We start from the raw sequence: 17304 nt of genomic DNA, 5'->3' as shown, positions 1-17304 counted from the left end.
TTTGTGACCTCAAGCTCAAGTGCACTTGGGTTATGTAGCAGGACAATGATCCCAAACACACCAGCAAGTCCACCTCTGAATAGCTCAAGAAAACTAAATTAAGGTTTTGGAGTGGCCAAATCAAAGTCTTACTTAAAGACTTAAATCCGATTGAGATGCTTAAACAGTCCATTCATGCTCGAAAACCCTCCAATGTGGTTGAATTAAAACAATTCTGCAAAGAAGAGTGTGCCAAAATTCCTCCACAGCGATGTGAAAGACTCATAGCCAGTTATCACAAACACTTGATTGCAGTTGTTGCTGCAAAGCGTGGCACAACCAGTTATTAGATTTAGGGGGCAATTACTTTTTCACGTAGGGCCAGGCAGGTTTGGACTGCTTTTTTCCCTTAATAAAATCAATAATAATTTAAAAACTGCATTTTGTATTTACTTGCATTATCTTTGTGTAATATTAAAATTAGTTTGATGATCTGAATCTTTTAAGTGTGACAAATATGCAAAAAATTTAAAAAACAGGAAGGGGGCCATCACTTTTTCACACCACTGTATATAAATATATATATATAACCATATTGCGCTCCAAGGTTGCATATATTTATATTTTCAGTAATATCGTGGTTTCTGTTGTAATTTATTGATCCTTCAGAAATCATTCTAATATGCTGATTTGGTGCTTAAGATTTAAGATAATATTTCTTATTATCAATTTTGGCAACAGGTGCTGCTTAATATTTCTGTGGAAACTGTAACACATTTTTTCAGGATTCTTTGATGAATAGAAAGTTTAATAGAATTAAAAAGAAACAGAATTATATCGAACTTAAAAAGTGAAAAAGATTTTGTTGTAATAATGTAAAATTATTTACTATCACTTTGGATCAATTAAATACATCCTTGCTGAATAAAAGTATTTTAAAAAATATCCAAACTGAATAAATTTATGCCATAAAAGCAAATAATCATATCACTTTTACAATTCCTTTGTAAACATCAACATATCCCATAAGATTCTGTATTAATAGTTGCGATATATTCCAGTCACTGCCTCTCTGTCTCTCCTCAAAGAGCTGTAATAGCCAGTGAACCCTTCTCATTCAGTTTCCTTTAGTCAGAGGACTGTGGGCACACACTGAGCAAAAATAAAACATGCTCTTTATACCACTTAATTGGGTCATTTGGATGATTGCAAATTCCATCTAGACACTAATTAAGGCTCCTAATTAGCAGCAGGGAGTGAGAATGTGCTCAGATTCACAGGATAGCACACTCATGTCTCCATATGTCAGGTATGTGTTGACGAGAGGGTGGTCAACCTTCTTGTCCTAGTTACGCTGTGCGCTTTTTATTTAAGTCCCATAGTTACCGTTCTTCTGCGTAAGACATAAAGTCCAATTTTTATTTTGGTCTCCCTATGCATGTTCAATCATACTTTCTCACTTTAAGCATGAGCAAAGATTGCAATATTAAATTAAAAGCAGTCTTATCATTACATTAGACGTGTAGTCACGATTTGATTTTGAAAGTGACTAGAGAGCAAAAATGATCAGGCCTTTCTATTAAAGCATTAATATTATAGCTCGCAATAATACAATTTTAGATGCAGTTGATTGCCAAATGTTTTAATTAATTTTTAATTGCCGCTCTTATTTTATTAGGCCCATGTAGTGTCACTGCAGAATGAGATTGAAACTGCTGCCCAATAAACACTCTCTGTGCGTAATGATTATGAAAGAGTTTCGAAAATCTCTTAGAGGCTATTAAATTTGAGCTCATGCTATTTTAATGCAGGTCATTCACTCCTCAGAGAAATGGCACCTCAATAAAAATGAACAGAAACCGTCTAGAAGAAAATTACTTTTGATAGTGTTTGATCATGATATTGACTCAGTACATTGAAGTGCAGTGTTAATATTTAATTTTCTTCTTATATTTTGTGGCTTTTATTTGAAATAGCATTGCTTCAAGCACTTTTAAGAGCAGAGGTATATGAAAATCCTGATGGCAGTTAACTGCCACTACTACTACTACTTACTACTACTACTACGACTTACTACTGCTTACTACTACTACTACTACTACTACTACTACTACTACTACTACTACGACTTACTACTACTACTACGACTTACTACTACTACTACTACTACTACGACTTACTACTACTTACTACTACTACTTACTACTTACTACTACTACTACTACTACTACTATGACTTACTACTTACTACTACTACGACTTACTACTACTTACTACTACTACTACTACTACTACTACTACAACGACTTACTACTACTACTACGACTTACTACTACTACTACTACGACTTACTACTTACTACTACTACGACTTACTACTACTTACTACTACTACTACTACTACTACTACTACTACAACGACTTACTACTACTACTACGACTTACTACTACTACTACTACGACTTACTACTTACTACTACGACTTACTACTACTTACTACTACTACTACCTACTACTACTACTACTTACTACTTATTACTACTACTAATTATTATTATTATTATTTAAAGTTTAAACATTTTGTTTATTTTTTCATTAATGGATGTGTTGTATTTTTTTCATGATCCACTCCAATTAATTTGTAAAAAAATTATTAATTAATTTTTATTTGTATTATTATTAGTAGTAGTAGTAGTAGGACTAGTAGTAGTATTTTAACATGTTTAATTTGTTTTTGTTTTTTTAATGGCTGCGTTGTATTTGTCTTCACGATCCACTCCAATTCATTTGTTAAAAATAATTAATTAAATAATAATAATAATAATAATGTTTTTTAAATTATTTTTAACTAGTGAAAAAAGGCCAATTCACCCATTTAATCAATTATAAATAAATATAATTTTAAATATTTTACTTGTTTACAAAATTATATATTTAAAATTATTATTATAATTAATACAATTTGTTTTGCGAAGGAATCCATATGTAGGTACAATTTATATCTGCGTGCAAAACATTTATGCATAAGTTTTGAGTCAATGCTTAAAAAAAAGCTTTATGAGAAACAGAATCATTCAAGTGTGTCCAAACTTTTGACTGTATTTCTCATTCATTCATTCATTCATTCATTTACTTTGTATATTCCCTCACCCCATCCCTCCCCCTTGTTATCTCTCTCATTTCCTCTCTCTGCATCTGTTTCTCTGTATCCACTCAGTGTGAAATTGATCAATTTTGCCTCAGTGAGACTTTTCTCCTCATTTAACAGTAATTGCATGTTTCTGAGCCCATACAATAGTGTTTGTGTGAGTGTGTAGATGTTTATATGAGTTGGATTAAAATAAATGAACTGTTAGTGCATCCACAAACTCTGTCCCCACCCCCTTCTTTCAGGAAGCTGGTAACAGTGTGTATTTCACTGCTGGTTTAGCTATTTGACTGTGACTGTGTATGTGTGTGTGTGTGTGTGTGTGTGGCTCCATGCATGGCCCCTCAGAATGTGTGTGCGTATGCATAAAACATAAGCGTGTGTAAGTGTGTGTTTGCATGAAAATATTTTCAGCCGCTGTCATGGTAGTTGACAAGGAAACAAGACAGAGGAGAGACAGGAAGTGACCAAAGCAATGACAGAGCTTGAGCTGATTTTAATGGCCTGTGCACTGTCTGACTGAAGATTATACTAATGACAGAGCCAAAGGACAGAAGAGAGAAAGAAAGAAGGAAAACAAGAAAAGAAAAAAGTGAGAGTGGGAGAGATGCACACAGAGAGAGAGAGAGAAACTTAAAAAATTATGGGAGGAAAAGACAGTAATGGCGGGAAAATAAATGATCATCTATCAAGCTGAAAATGCAGTCGTGAGAGTGACTGTTTATACTTGTAGTGCATGTGCTGTTAAGTCTATTTTAAATGGACAGTTTATCTATAAATAAATATTCTGTCATTTACTCACCATGTACTTTCAAACTCACATGACTTCTTCTGTGGAACACAAAAGTGACATTTTCCTTGTCACTCTATTCAATATAATTAAAGAGAATGATGATAGGGCTGTTGAGCTCCAAAATGTAAAAACAAGCACTATCAATATATCATCAGTGTCGTCCATATGCACAATATTTCAGGTCTTTCGAAGCTCTATGATCAAAACAATGTTGTGCATAATACAGAAACGTCTGGCACTGTCAGCAAACACTATTAGTTATTTTGCTTTATTGACATCAATGCTGCCATATTTCATGTTTGCAAGGACAGTTTTCTGTGATAAGTGACTTAAATGTCTGAATTTATAGTTTTTTTTGTAATTTTGTCTTTTTATAACAATATATTGAATAGAGGGGTCAGCATATTCCTCAAAATGTCTCCTTTTGTGTTCCACGACAAAAGAAAGTCATACAGGTTTGAAACTACATGAGAAATAATGATAGAATTTTCATTTTTGAGTGAACTATTCCTATAAATGAATAGCTCACCCAAAATAGCTCACTCAAAAATGAAAATTCATAAGGATTACTTGTGGATTTTTGTAATGTTTTTATGAGCTGTCTGGACCCTCATTCTGACAGCACCCATTTACTGCTGAGGATCCATTGGTGAGCAAGTGATGTAATGCTAAATTTATCCAAATCTGTTCTTATGAAGAAAAAACTCATCTACATTTTGGATGGCCTGAGGGTGAGTACATTTTAAGCAAATTTTAATTTCTGGGCGAACTGTTCCTTTAGAAAAAACTTTGCAATTGATAAAAATTAAAATAAAAACTGAGAGAGAAAGTAGGAAACATTGATGAATTTACAGAGAAAGATGCATATCTTATTTCACTCATATTTATGGCTACAGATTGCATAATTAAACAAGGCCAGAACAAGTTCAAGTACACCACAAAATCCTCTTGAGCTTGAAGTTTGTACCACATCCAACGCTGGCAATTGCTGTTCTGCAAGATGCAGATCCCAACAGCGCCGCTGTATTCCCGATGTCCTCAAACCTCTGTGCTAATTAAAACTATTACTGCGCCACAGCATGTCCTTCACACTCACGCTCGACTGCACCGACATGACACTGATGCATTTCGAATGACATTATTGAATTAACTGTCTGAAGATTTCGCAGCATCCAACATACCAAAATGACTTTGGAGAGATGGAAAAACATGCCAGAAATGTGAATCCACTCACTAATGAGGACCGAGACAGACTGGACAGACGGTTTGGGTTAGCACACGCTTTGGAGTGAGTGATGAGAAAGTTGCAGGATCGTCACCACAGTATTTTTGCTAAGTTAATGTGACACTGTAGACGGTCTACTGTTATAAAACAGAGTCCCATGATGCAGCATTTGATGTTAACTCAGAAAGTGCACATAAAATGAACTGCTTCAATTGTAAGTCAGTTTTATCAAAAATTTATGTTACTTAACAGGTACTTGAAAAACACTGGCTTTCAAAAACATATTTTTTGACAACTACGATTGCATACTGGCATGATACGACGTTCAGCAGTATGTTGCATAGTACTGAATATGATCATTGCACTATGCTAGACTTTTTCATTGTATTTTTTTATCCCTTACATGCACTTATGTTACATACATCAGAAAGTTTTACACAAGTTAAACATTAGGTTCCTTAAGCTGAAATGGTAGAGCCTGGCGCTAGCAACGACAAGGTCATAGGTTTGATTCTGAGTAGAATACACATATGGAACGCACAACCTGATTGCACTATAAAATGCTTTCGATTAAAGCATCTGCCTTTATAGTAATAGTTCACCCAAAAATGAAAATTTAATAGCCCTCAGACCATTCAAGATGTAGATGAGTTTGTTTCTTCATTGGAACAGATTTGGAGAAATGTATAACTTTATCACTTGCTCACCAATGGATCCTCTGCAGTGAATGGGTGCCGTCAGAATGAGAGTCCAAACAGCTGATAAAAACATCACAGTAATCCACAAGAAATCCACATGGCATCAATTAATGTCTTGTGAAGTGAAAACCTGCATGTTTGTAAGAAACAAATCCATCATTAAAAGTTTTTACTTTAAACTGTCCATTCTGGCCAAAATATGAATCCATAAAAATGCTTCCTCCTGTGAAAAAGTCCATCCTCTGTTGTCCTCTCACATCAAAACTTGATTGATCTGGGCATATTCCTCTATTCCTTCAGACGAGAAGTCTTTTTCACTGGAGAAAGCAATATCATGGATAGAGGACTCATATTTTGGTTTTGTGATTATTTGGACCCTCATTCTGACGGCACCCATTCACTGCAGAGGATCCATTGGTGAGCAAGTGTTATAATGCGAAATTTCTCCAAATCTGTTCCAGTGAAGAAACAAACTCATCTAGGCTACATCTTTGATTTTTCTCCAATCAGATGCACACTACAATGAGAATGTCCCACCTACTTGTTTCATGTTTCATGGCTATGATGTAATGACAGCCATTGGCTATGTCCCACCTAAAATTCTTGTTTCAAAAGGAAATGTTAATGATCTCTAATCTTATTGGTTATGTGAAATAGGAATATAACACAGCGCATCTTTCCTTTTGTACAATTAAACTACCTAGGAATATGTAGATTTAAAATAAATAAATAAAAACGGTACTTCATGTCCCGCTTTGTCCCAGTGAGTGTTCTCCAGATATCATTCTCTTTGATAAAATCATTTTACACCTCTTCGCTGCAAACTACGAGGTGCTGATCCTCCCAAACCAGTAGATCTGAGAAAACTTTTACAAGTAGCTTTTAAACATGAATGTCCCTCTCCCACCGTGATCCATATTTTACTTTGTGCTCACAGTCCAATTACAAACTATCAGAAATAGGATGTCCTGGATCTGTCATTTATGAGCTTACGCACCATCACAACATTCTCTCTCTCTCTCTCTTGCTCTCTGTCCTCAGCACCAGCAGGGAATCAAGAAGGAGGAAGATAGAAATGAATGATGGACTGATGTTAGGTTTGAAGCATTCAGATGTCAGTTTTTCACCATTTCAAAAAGGACAAGACGGCAGACGTTTGGTTGGTGAGGCTTTCAAGCCATTATGATTGACAGCCCTGTCTGTCCATCCATATACTCATACTTCATATGTGTCTATGTGTGTGATGGTCCTTTTTAATTGAACGAATTGAAGTTTCCAGATCGGGAGGAGAGTGTTTTAGTTACACAGAGTAGCATTTGAGTGCTCGACATTAATCTCCTGTGATGTAGCATGGAATGATGCAGGCCCTGAGCGAGGACGGCGATGAATAAAAATAACGCAATGTTATCACACAAATTATGGCCTTGCAAAGACGCTTGCTGAAGATCCTTCCCTCTGAACATCCATATTCAAGGTACAAAATGAACTTTTTACCATGAATTAAGAAGATTTACAGAGCATGAATATTTCTTACTGGCTATGAAACTGTATTCAGTGTTATTTTTATTCATGTTTTTTTCCCGTCCCAACGAAAATATTTGCCTGTATTTATAATTACTTTCCTGGCGTATTAGTGACAGATATATATTAGTAATGCAATACACAAAACGATACACAGTGCTGGGTGTATTGCATTAGTAAGTAATTAGTTACTGTAATTTAATTACTTTTCCCTTGAAAAAGTAAGGGGTTACAATTTTTTTCTGTAATTTAATGAGTTACTTCTAATGTAATTGCATTAAATACTCTATAGACTATGGAACAATTCTATATAAAACAGCACTGGATTTAACGTTACAATTTAACGTCTAATGTTAAAATTTATGTTTTTAACGTAACTTTCTCCCTTTAAATACTTTGGTCAGTTCAATAATAATTTATGCAGTTTTATATTATTTATTTGGAAGAATGAATTTGAAAATTAATTTGAAAAAAATTTCAAGAGCAGTTTCATTCAATATTTATTACAATATTTACAATATTAAATGGTTTGAGATGTATAATATATATACAGTGTATATATATATATACAATTTGTATTTTTTTTTTGCAATTATCACTTATCTCCACAGTTAAAAAGCATGAGTTGTTTTCTGACTCAATTGTGTTATACATTTAAATTTAGATGGGTAATGATGTTTGATGTTTTAAATGATTAGGTAAAATTTTTGCATCTAATGAATATTTATGGTGAACTTAATCATTAATTATTTATTTTATGAACGTTATAAATAATGAAACATGAGAAGTAAACAGCAGTATCCCTTTATAATGCTTTATAAATAGCACCGCACATGGTATGTTGATTGGTTTTAGTCACAAATATGGCAGCCTGGTCATACAGTAATGTAAATAGTGTATGTTATAATATTGATGGTTTGAGAGCAGAGGTGGACAAAGTACTCAACTCTATTACTTGAGTGAAAGCACACATACTGCTGGTCAAATATTACTCCATTACAAGTAAAAGTTGTAAAGACAGGTGTTTACTTAAGTAAAAGTACAGAAGTACTTGCTTTTAAAAGTACTTAAGTACCAAAAGTAAATTTCCTTTTTTATGTCAATGCACTGTTTTATTGTTGTACGTAGTACTTGCAATACCTCTGAAGTAACTTAGAATACATTACACCTACTGAATACACTGACTAGCTTGTAGTATCTTTGTAATAAAGAGCTTTTAGAATGTTAAAAACCCTAGTGGGAAAAACTAAACAAAAAAAATATTATTTAACACCCCTACCCACCCCCACAAAAGCAGGATGGTAGTGATCTCACACAGCTCTGACAGTGTGTGCACACATCTATGTGTAGCCATTCATCCACATTTGAACAGAGTGGACAGTGAAATCCTGTAAATACAGAGTGATAAGGAAGAAAAAAAATCGAACCTGCTTTAAAACCCAGCAAGACAACTGTAGCTGTATAACTTTACAACAGCAACACTGCTTTAACAAAAAAGCAAAACAGCAACAGACTTATTTGACATCAAAGCAAACATTTTAAAATGCTGTCTAATCACTCTCACTGTACTTTGATGTAACACACAGAATGGTCTCTGCAGTTCTGCTTCAGTCAAACACCTTTTGTGTTTTATTAGGAGACGCACAACAGTTCTTCTGTGGCTTTAAAGGTAATATTTTCATGTACACAATTTAGCAAAATCAGACAATATTGTGTCTAATATATACCACAATATTAACTTATTATTATTAAATTGTTGTAAATATCACATTTGCAACTGGTCAGTGTTCAAAATAATGCTGGGAAATCTCTTCATGTGATTACTGATAAACTGAAAAAAAGAAAGTCACGTTTTAGAGAAGAAAAAAAATCACCTACTGACTTTCAAAGCTGCTACATAGTAACGACTTTCTACTTCGAGGACCTTGATAGAAATGTAGTGGAGTGAAAAGTACAATATTTGTCTTTCAAATGTAGTGAAGTTAAAGTCATAAGTTCCCAGAAAAAATAATACTCAAGTAAAGTACCGATACTCAAAAAGTGTACTTAAGTACAATACTCAAGTAAATGTACTTAGTTACTGTCCGCCTCTGTTTGAGAGTAGTTTATCCAGACATCTTCATTCTAGACAGCTAGTTGTTTGTTCTTTAGATTTGTTTATTGTGTTTCATTTAGGCCAGATATAATCTGTGAACTCTTCTGATGTATTTTATTTCTTAGAGTATCTCTATACTGATGAAGCTCTCATGGTAGTGATGAACGATGCGCGTAATTTCAATGTGTCTAGGTTCCTGATAAAATTTTAATTTCCTTCCTAAAGCTTTAGCCTTCATTATCAAACCATTTGTCATTGCCGTTTCTCATTGACTAGATGTCTCTTCCTCTGGATGTCTCACTCCCTCACACAGCCTATTTTTATCTTCTTATCCTTACGCTCTTCTTACACCTTCTCACTGGCCTCTATGCTATCTTTTTCCACTTTTCTTCGCACATGTCTTTCATCTCTGCTTTCAACTTACTCTTACACACACAGCCTCTCACAATAGGTGAGGTAAAAACCGGCCCATATTATGACGATCCTGCCTCTATTAGACCCTAAAAGCCCTTTGTAATAATTCAGTTGTCAAAGACAGATTAGAGTTGAGTCAATCTCTCATCCAGGTCACCATCTCAGACCTGAGTGATCAAACAAAACCTCTCTGTTGTAGACAGACAGGTGAGAGGCTGTGAGCGAGCCGGAGCACACAGGGGCCCTCAGACCTGAGATCAGATTAGCGTGCTAGGATAAGGAGCCGGCTCTTCTTTTCAGAGGCTAAATCACTCTTGCCGATCCCCCGGAGGCCGCAGGCTTTCTCGATAAGTGCTTGACGACACAAGGAAGGCAAATGTTGTTGTTTGTGTGGGAAGACGATATCAAACTACTGATGCATGGTTTACTCTTGTTCCTCCTCTCTCTGCTTCTCTCAGGCACCCGCTGTTGCCAATGCAATTTTAACACATCATAGATGCTCATCAAAGCCACATCATCAGTGTACGGGACCTCCGCACACCCCCCGCCCCTGCCCTGCCCCCAGAGGTCTCCGTGTGGTGTTATGAGCCAAATCTGTTATTTGCATAGATGCCACCGCAAATAACAAATGTTATGTAATGTGTTTACGCAAATAATTCAATTTTAACCAAAATTCATTTGCACAGAATTCACAATCATAGATTGTCACTATGGGTGTGCTAGGGTCTGGTTATAGAGTATGTTTGTGAAAGTGTTATGGGTGTATTTCATGTTGTTGGGTGGTTGCTAATGTGTTCTGGTTGGTTGCTAGGTTCTGGTTCTAAAATATGTTTGTGAAAGTGTTCTGGATGTTTTTTTATGATTTTGGGTGGTTGATAAAATGTTCTGGTGGTTGCTAGGGTGTTGCTAAGAGGTGAATCAGGTGTTCTGAGTATTTGAGTATTTTTTTTCATGGTATGCTGAAAGATGGTTACTAGTTTGAGTGTTTCTTATCATGTTAGAAGGTTCAAGTTTCTATGACCTGGTTAGATCTGGCTCATATGTTTCCTTCAATTATTTTTTTTTCTTTAACCATTTTCACCCAGCAGGTGAAAATTGTAGGTCTTGTCAGTTAGAAAAATAACAGCGCATTTCTCTTCAACAAGTCACACAATTTAAGCTATCATTCATGTCTGTAGCACAACATGATAACAGCTGGTGTTTTTTGGGGGGGGGAGGTACATTTTGGTTCTCCATCCCCTCTAAAAGTCTGCCAGCTTTCCTTTCTAAAGTGTCTAGATATGGAGCATGTGGTCATCCATCAGTGCTTCAAGGGGACCTTCAGATATAAGATAATAAAGCTCCGAGGTTTAGTAGAGGAGAAAGATTTATAACAATCCTCTGTGAGAGTGCGACAAAGTGCTGTAGGTGTCAGAAGGCAAAGTCTGTGTATAGTACATCTCCACAAAAAAGTATGATGGTACTGTGTTGTACACTTTGAATGGAACCATATTCATACACTGTACTGTATCATAGTATTTACATAAAATATAGAAGGAATATAATGCAGAAATAATTTTCTTAATCTGTTGTTTGTCTTGTTTTACACCCTTAAAACATGATACATTTACCTGATGAGCAAAACTGCATGCTTTAATTAGACTATTGGATATTACCCCATTGGCAAATAATTTTTCTTGTTTTAATTAAGAACTTTCAGAATGGATTTATTGATTTATGACTTGTTGACTTATTAATGTTGGGCTAAAAAAATTGGTTTAAGAATTTTTTTTAACCATTTGTAGATTTTTTGATTTATGACTAAAACAAAACAGGTTAAGATTTTAGATAGTCTATGAAAACAAGTTTTATTTTTAAATATTGTTATTGATATTTTGATTTATTTTATATATTTATAAAACAAGGCAAAAAGGTAAATACAAAAAAAAGTGTTTACATGGTACTTTGTTTTACTGTAGTGGTATTTTAGGCAGTATTTTACTGACCACTGAACTATTAGCAGTTTACTTGAATTGCAGCATAATTTTTCATCATGACATTGCAGTGATCAATAATTATAGTAGAGTATGATTTACCCTTGGCTGGTGTTACATCTGTCCCTCTCTGTCGCTGTTACAGTACCTGATTCTTTTTCCTCTCACACTGACCCTCTTGAGGACATAGGGGCAGGTGACATTTACACCTGGGTTGGCAGCTGCTGTCGGGTACACACTGCTTGGGCATTTCAAGGTGGTATTTTCACTGCTAGCTTACTGGCTTAAGAACGGATAAAAGAAAAGAGAAGAAATGTATTTACTGAGTGACGTGTCTCTCTCAGACATCATGGACTCTTCTGCTCCAATTGTATTTGGCTAGTGGCCTGTACACACAGCCAGCTGCTGTAACGTGTTTCTTAACGGAAAGGTAAATAAATGTTCAAACTCTTTCTCTATCTGTCTTGGGCTTTCACTCCAGAGTTTTCTTTTTCCTTCTCCATTTCTCCGCTCTATCACTTTAGTCTACACATATACGGTACAGGGTTCGTGGCCCTGCGTGCAGCGTTTGAAGAGTTGCAGTTTTACTAAAAAAATAGTGAAAAGAGTACATTCATGTTTGCTGGAGCTGCAAGAAAATAGCATGAATCCTCTCAGGGCTGCTAAATTTTACATTCATGTTCTTAGCAGATGCCATCATGTTTACAGACTAACGATGAAAAACTAGCACAGATGGAAAGTGTAAACAGCCATACGTTTACCAAACATGATTGAATAAACAATATATTGACTTACAGTATATTGACAATATATTGACTAAGTATTCCATGTAATCAATTCAAATTTTAAACTGACTGACAGCCTTATGTAATGTTCTTAATGTTGTAATGTAATGTTCAGCTTTGATGTTCACTGTTCGTTTTGCGTGTTTGGGGAAACTCCTCAGGGAAGATGGTGCTATTTGCTCAAGACAAATCTCAAGTTTGATATTCTAATTTCAGTAATTAAAAACTATCCTTCAAAAGAAGATGATTTGGTAACACTTTATTTAAAGCCTTTGTATTTGTATTTGTTTTTTTTCTCCAATATTTAAAATATTTAGCTTTTTATATTTTTTTTATATTTATGCTAATATCAGTTTACCAGAGTGAAGTGTGCATTTTTTGCACTATATTTTTATATTTATGTTTTTGTGATATATATATATATATATATATATATATATATATATATATATATATATATATATATATAATAGCTAAAGTAATAATTTTACCAGAGTGAAGTGTGCGTTTTTCATTTTAGTATAAACATAAAAAATACAAAAACATTATACACACACACTGTAGCTGTTTTTACTCAGTGCAACTTATAACATCCATGTGAAAGATATAACACCAACATGTCAGAAAAAAAATTAATCACGGAGTTGTGATACTGATCCCCTTGTGTTAGTATTTTGTTGAACCACCTTTTGCTTTAATTACAGCCTTTAGTCTGTTGGGATACGTCTCTACTAACTTTGCACATCTAGACTTTGCAATACTTGCCCACTCTTCTTTGCAGAACTGTTCAAGTCCAGTTCAATTTGATGGTGAGCGTTTGTGGACTGCAGTCTTCAAGTCATTCCACAGATTTTCAATGGGGTTTAAGTATGGGCGCTGATTAGGCCAAGCAAGGACATTAACATATCAGAGAGAAAAAAAAACTGTATCACTGAGTTGGAAAAAGGATCACCCCTTTGTGATCCCCTTTAAGTCTGGGCTCTGATTAGGCCATGCAAGGACATTCACCTTTTTCTCCTTCAACCACTGTGTGGTCAGGTGTGCTGTGTGCTTTGGGTCATTGTCATGTTGGAAGGTAAACCTTCTTCCCATTGACAACTTTCTGGCTGAGGGCAGCAGATTTTCCTCAAGAATTTGACAGTATTTTTCCCCATTCATTGTTCGTTCTATCCTGACAAGTGCTCCAGTCTCTGCTGCAGAGAAATACCCCCATAACAGGATATTACCACCTCCATGCTTTACTGGAGGAATGCTGTTATTTGGATTGTGAGCTGTGTTGGATTTCAGCCAGATATATCGTTTGGTGTTGAGGCCAAATAATTAAATTTTAGTCTCATCTGTCTCAGAATCTTCTAGGTGTGTTTTGGCAAAGCTCAGTCATGACTAAATGTGGCCTTTCTTGAGGAGCGGCTTTTTCTTGCAACCCTCCCATACAAGCCACATTTATGGAGAATTTGTGATATTGTTGGCACATGCACACAATGACCACTTTGTCATAAATTTCAGCAACTGCTTCAGAGTTGCTGTAGGCCTCTTGGTAGCCTCTCTAACCAGTTTCCTCCTGGCTCTTTCATCCAGTTTGGAGCAACGTCCTGATCCAGTATTGTACCAAATAACTTCCACTTCTTAATAATAGACTTCACTGTGCTTCTAGGCATTGATAAAGCCTTTGCACTTTTTTTGTATCCATCTCCTGACTTGTACCTGTCCACAACTTTATTCCAGAGATCTTTTGACAGTGCCTTTCCACCCATAGCTGATTGTTTGCTTCAGTTGCACTACCAAGAACTGAAATGCTGCAGAAAAGCTCTTTTCATGCTGAGCTGATCAAAATGACCACAGAAGATCACAGCTGAAAGTCAAATGGCTTTGTGTGCCTTTGAGAAGGTGATTAACTACACCTGATTGTACACTGGCAGTATATACGTGTGTATATATGTATCGGTAATTAAAAAAAAGTTTTTGAAAGAAGTCTCATATGCTCACCACATTTCTTATTATTATCAATGCTGAAAACAGTTGTGCCGTTTAATATTTTTGTGGAAACCATGATAAAAAAATTTGATGAAAGTTCTAAAAAACAGCATTATTTATAAATGTCTATGCTGTCCCTTTTGACCAATTTAATGCTTCCTTGCACCCAATGTATTATATAGACATTATATACGTACATCTAAATTATATTGACTAAATTGGTTCACAAATTAAGCACCAAAAAAAAAAGCCAGTCAGAATGGCCTAACACAAATGTGGTGTAACTGTTTGCATATGTGGTCACATGGTCCAGATGCCCTATGATGTCACTCTGTCTGGTCATAGGGGACCTGTCCAGGTGAAGAAGCCAATCACTGTATCAAAGCCCCAGAGAAAAGAGTCACCTGGATTGCAGCATCGCGGACCTGTGGGAAGAGGTCAGCCAAACGTGAAATCAGAGAGACCGAACACCCGCGACGGCCGTGGAAATAAAGCTAAGGATGAAAAAGTAAGTTATTCAAACTATTAGGCCGAATGTACAAACTGAGGAAACTCAGAATTGGAATTATGGTTGATTTAGTTTCAGCTCAGACAGTTTAGGATTTCTAAGTACCTATTATCATGTGTTGTAGCAATGTGTCCTGCCTGTCTGTGTTTTCAGAGTAAGAAGAATGCCCAGGAGGGTGCTGCTGATGTGGAACAGAGGAAGTTTGATGGCACAGGCTATGACAGCGATCTGGTGGATGCACTGGAGAGGGACATTGTGTCCCGGAATCCCAATATCCACTGGTATTGTGCCACTTTAGCACTAGTTTTACTGTTCAAATGCTTACATAGTATACAAAATAAATGTATGTATACAGTCGTATTGCTCATTTGCTATAATTACATTTAATTATGTGTGATATTACGTTACTTTGCACTGTAGATGTTGTTGTCGACTATTGATAAACCTGGATTGAACCTGAATGAATTTTGTGCTGACGAATATTTGTCAAACAAATAATTGCGATTAACGGTATAATTGTCTGTTCTGCTCATGTCTACAAGCCTAATACGTTATTAAAATTTTTTATATTTTTTTTACTTATAATTAAATATGGCCATAAGTTTTTTTTTTAAATGCTGGGAAAATATATTTTAAAATTTAAAAATGTTTTTTTCTTAATTTTGATCCACTTCACACAAGAGCCCACTGATAATGGCTGAATTAAAATTTTTGGGTTTATGCAAATACATTTCCTTTTTTGAATGGCAAAATGCAATTAAAATGTAAACTGCACAATTATCGTGACTCTGTTAAATTCGTGATCATATCAAATAATAACGAATAACTACTTATAACTGTAAAACACTTATGGAGAATTTGTGATATTGTTGGCACATGCACACAATGACCACTTTGTCATAAATTTCAGCAACTGCTTCAGAGTTGCTGTAGGCCTCTTGGTAGCCTCTCTAACCAGTTTCCTCCTGGCTCTTTCATCCAGTTTGGAGCAACGTCCTGATCCAGTATTGTACCAAATAACTTCCACTTCTTAATAATAGACTTCACTGTGCTTCTAGGCATTGATAAAGCCTTTGCACTTTTTTTGTATCCATCTCCTGACTTGTACCTGTCCACAACTTTATTCCAGAGATCTTTTGACAGTGCCTTTCCACCCATAGCTGATTGTTTGCTTCAGTTGCACTACCAAGAACTGAAATGCTGCAGAAAAGCTCTTTTCATGCTGAGCTGATCAAAATGACCACAGAAGATCACAGCTGAAAGTCAAATTGCACCTTCACCTGATTGAGATTACGAGTCATTTTTAGGAGGGGGGTGATTTTTTTTTCCAACTCAGTGATTCTGTTTTTTTTTTTTCTTCTTTTATGACATGTTGCTGTTATATTTTTCACTTGGAAGCTATAAGTTGCACAGAGTAAATACAATTGGATAAAACAAAAACTGCATCCATCTTCATATCAGGCTGCAAAGCAACAAGCAACAAAATGTGATTATTTTAAAGGGGGTGATTCTTTTCTATACCCAGTGTGTGTGTGTATATATTTCCATTTTTATAAATTTTTTTCAGAAATCACGTTTTTTATTGCGCATTCCAAGTAATCTCAATCAAATTGCAGTTGGGTTGTTTTGATTAAGTAATAATAACTTAAACAAATACAAGTAATTTACAAAATTAAAGTTCATTGAAAGTATGTTTTTTTTTACATATTAAAAGTTTGTTTGATGGCAAAAGCAGATAACTCCAACAGTCGTTTTTTGGCAAAAGCAGATAACTCCACATTTTATGTTTTAAAGTTGAAAAAAACCCACTCGTTTAATCTTTGTAATCTCCTCAGATGACCATGTAGATGTCTGACAAACGTAGTTGTTGTTGTGATCATAAACTGTATGGATGTGATTACACGCAATACACAGAGCTTTTCCCTCACAATTGTAACGCGCTGCTTTTGCAAGGTTCCGTGAAAATTTTCCCGCTTTTATTTTCCTTTTTCGCCCTGAAGGAGATATCACAGGTTCATCAAGTTCGTCAAAATTATCCATCCTCGACAGGGGCGTGGGAAGATGCTTTCGGTTGGGGGTGCTGTGTGTGTCCATTTGTTTTTTAAAGTGGCATTTATCGGTTTTTGCAAATTAACTCTTCATATATATATATGTATATGTATGTGTGTGTGTGTATATATATATATATATAT

General features: G+C 35.3%; 1 protein-coding gene and 2 long non-coding RNA genes across 3 annotated transcripts in view; 1 reads left to right on the top strand and 2 right to left on the bottom strand.

Moving 5' to 3' along the window:
* The window catches only part of LOC107578020 (reticulon-4 receptor-like 1), a 123532-nt gene that overhangs the window by 22335 nt on the left and 83893 nt on the right, over positions 1-17304 (bottom strand). The gene's annotated exons all lie outside the window — the stretch shown is intronic.
* LOC107578039 (uncharacterized) overlaps positions 12768-17304 on the bottom strand; it is a 19365-nt gene continuing 14828 nt past the window's right edge. Inside the window, exon 3 of the long non-coding RNA XR_001608291.1 lies at positions 12768-12836. This is a non-coding gene — a long non-coding RNA (uncharacterized lncRNA). The remainder of the gene's footprint in view (positions 12837-17304) is intronic.
* On the top strand, positions 14480-15391 carry LOC107578031 (uncharacterized). The gene is made up of 3 exons (XR_001608288.1): positions 14480-14517; positions 14950-15112; positions 15266-15391. It is a non-coding gene; the product is annotated as an uncharacterized lncRNA (long non-coding RNA).

This window comes from Sinocyclocheilus grahami, unplaced genomic scaffold (assembly GCF_001515645.1).
Source record: "Sinocyclocheilus grahami isolate Dianchi unplaced genomic scaffold, SAMN03320097.WGS_v1.1 scaffold32.1, whole genome shotgun sequence".
Lineage (NCBI taxonomy): Eukaryota > Metazoa > Chordata > Actinopteri > Cypriniformes > Cyprinidae > Sinocyclocheilus > Sinocyclocheilus grahami.
Note: the sequence above shows the minus strand (reverse complement) of the source record. Positions and strands in the feature narration are given on the sequence as shown.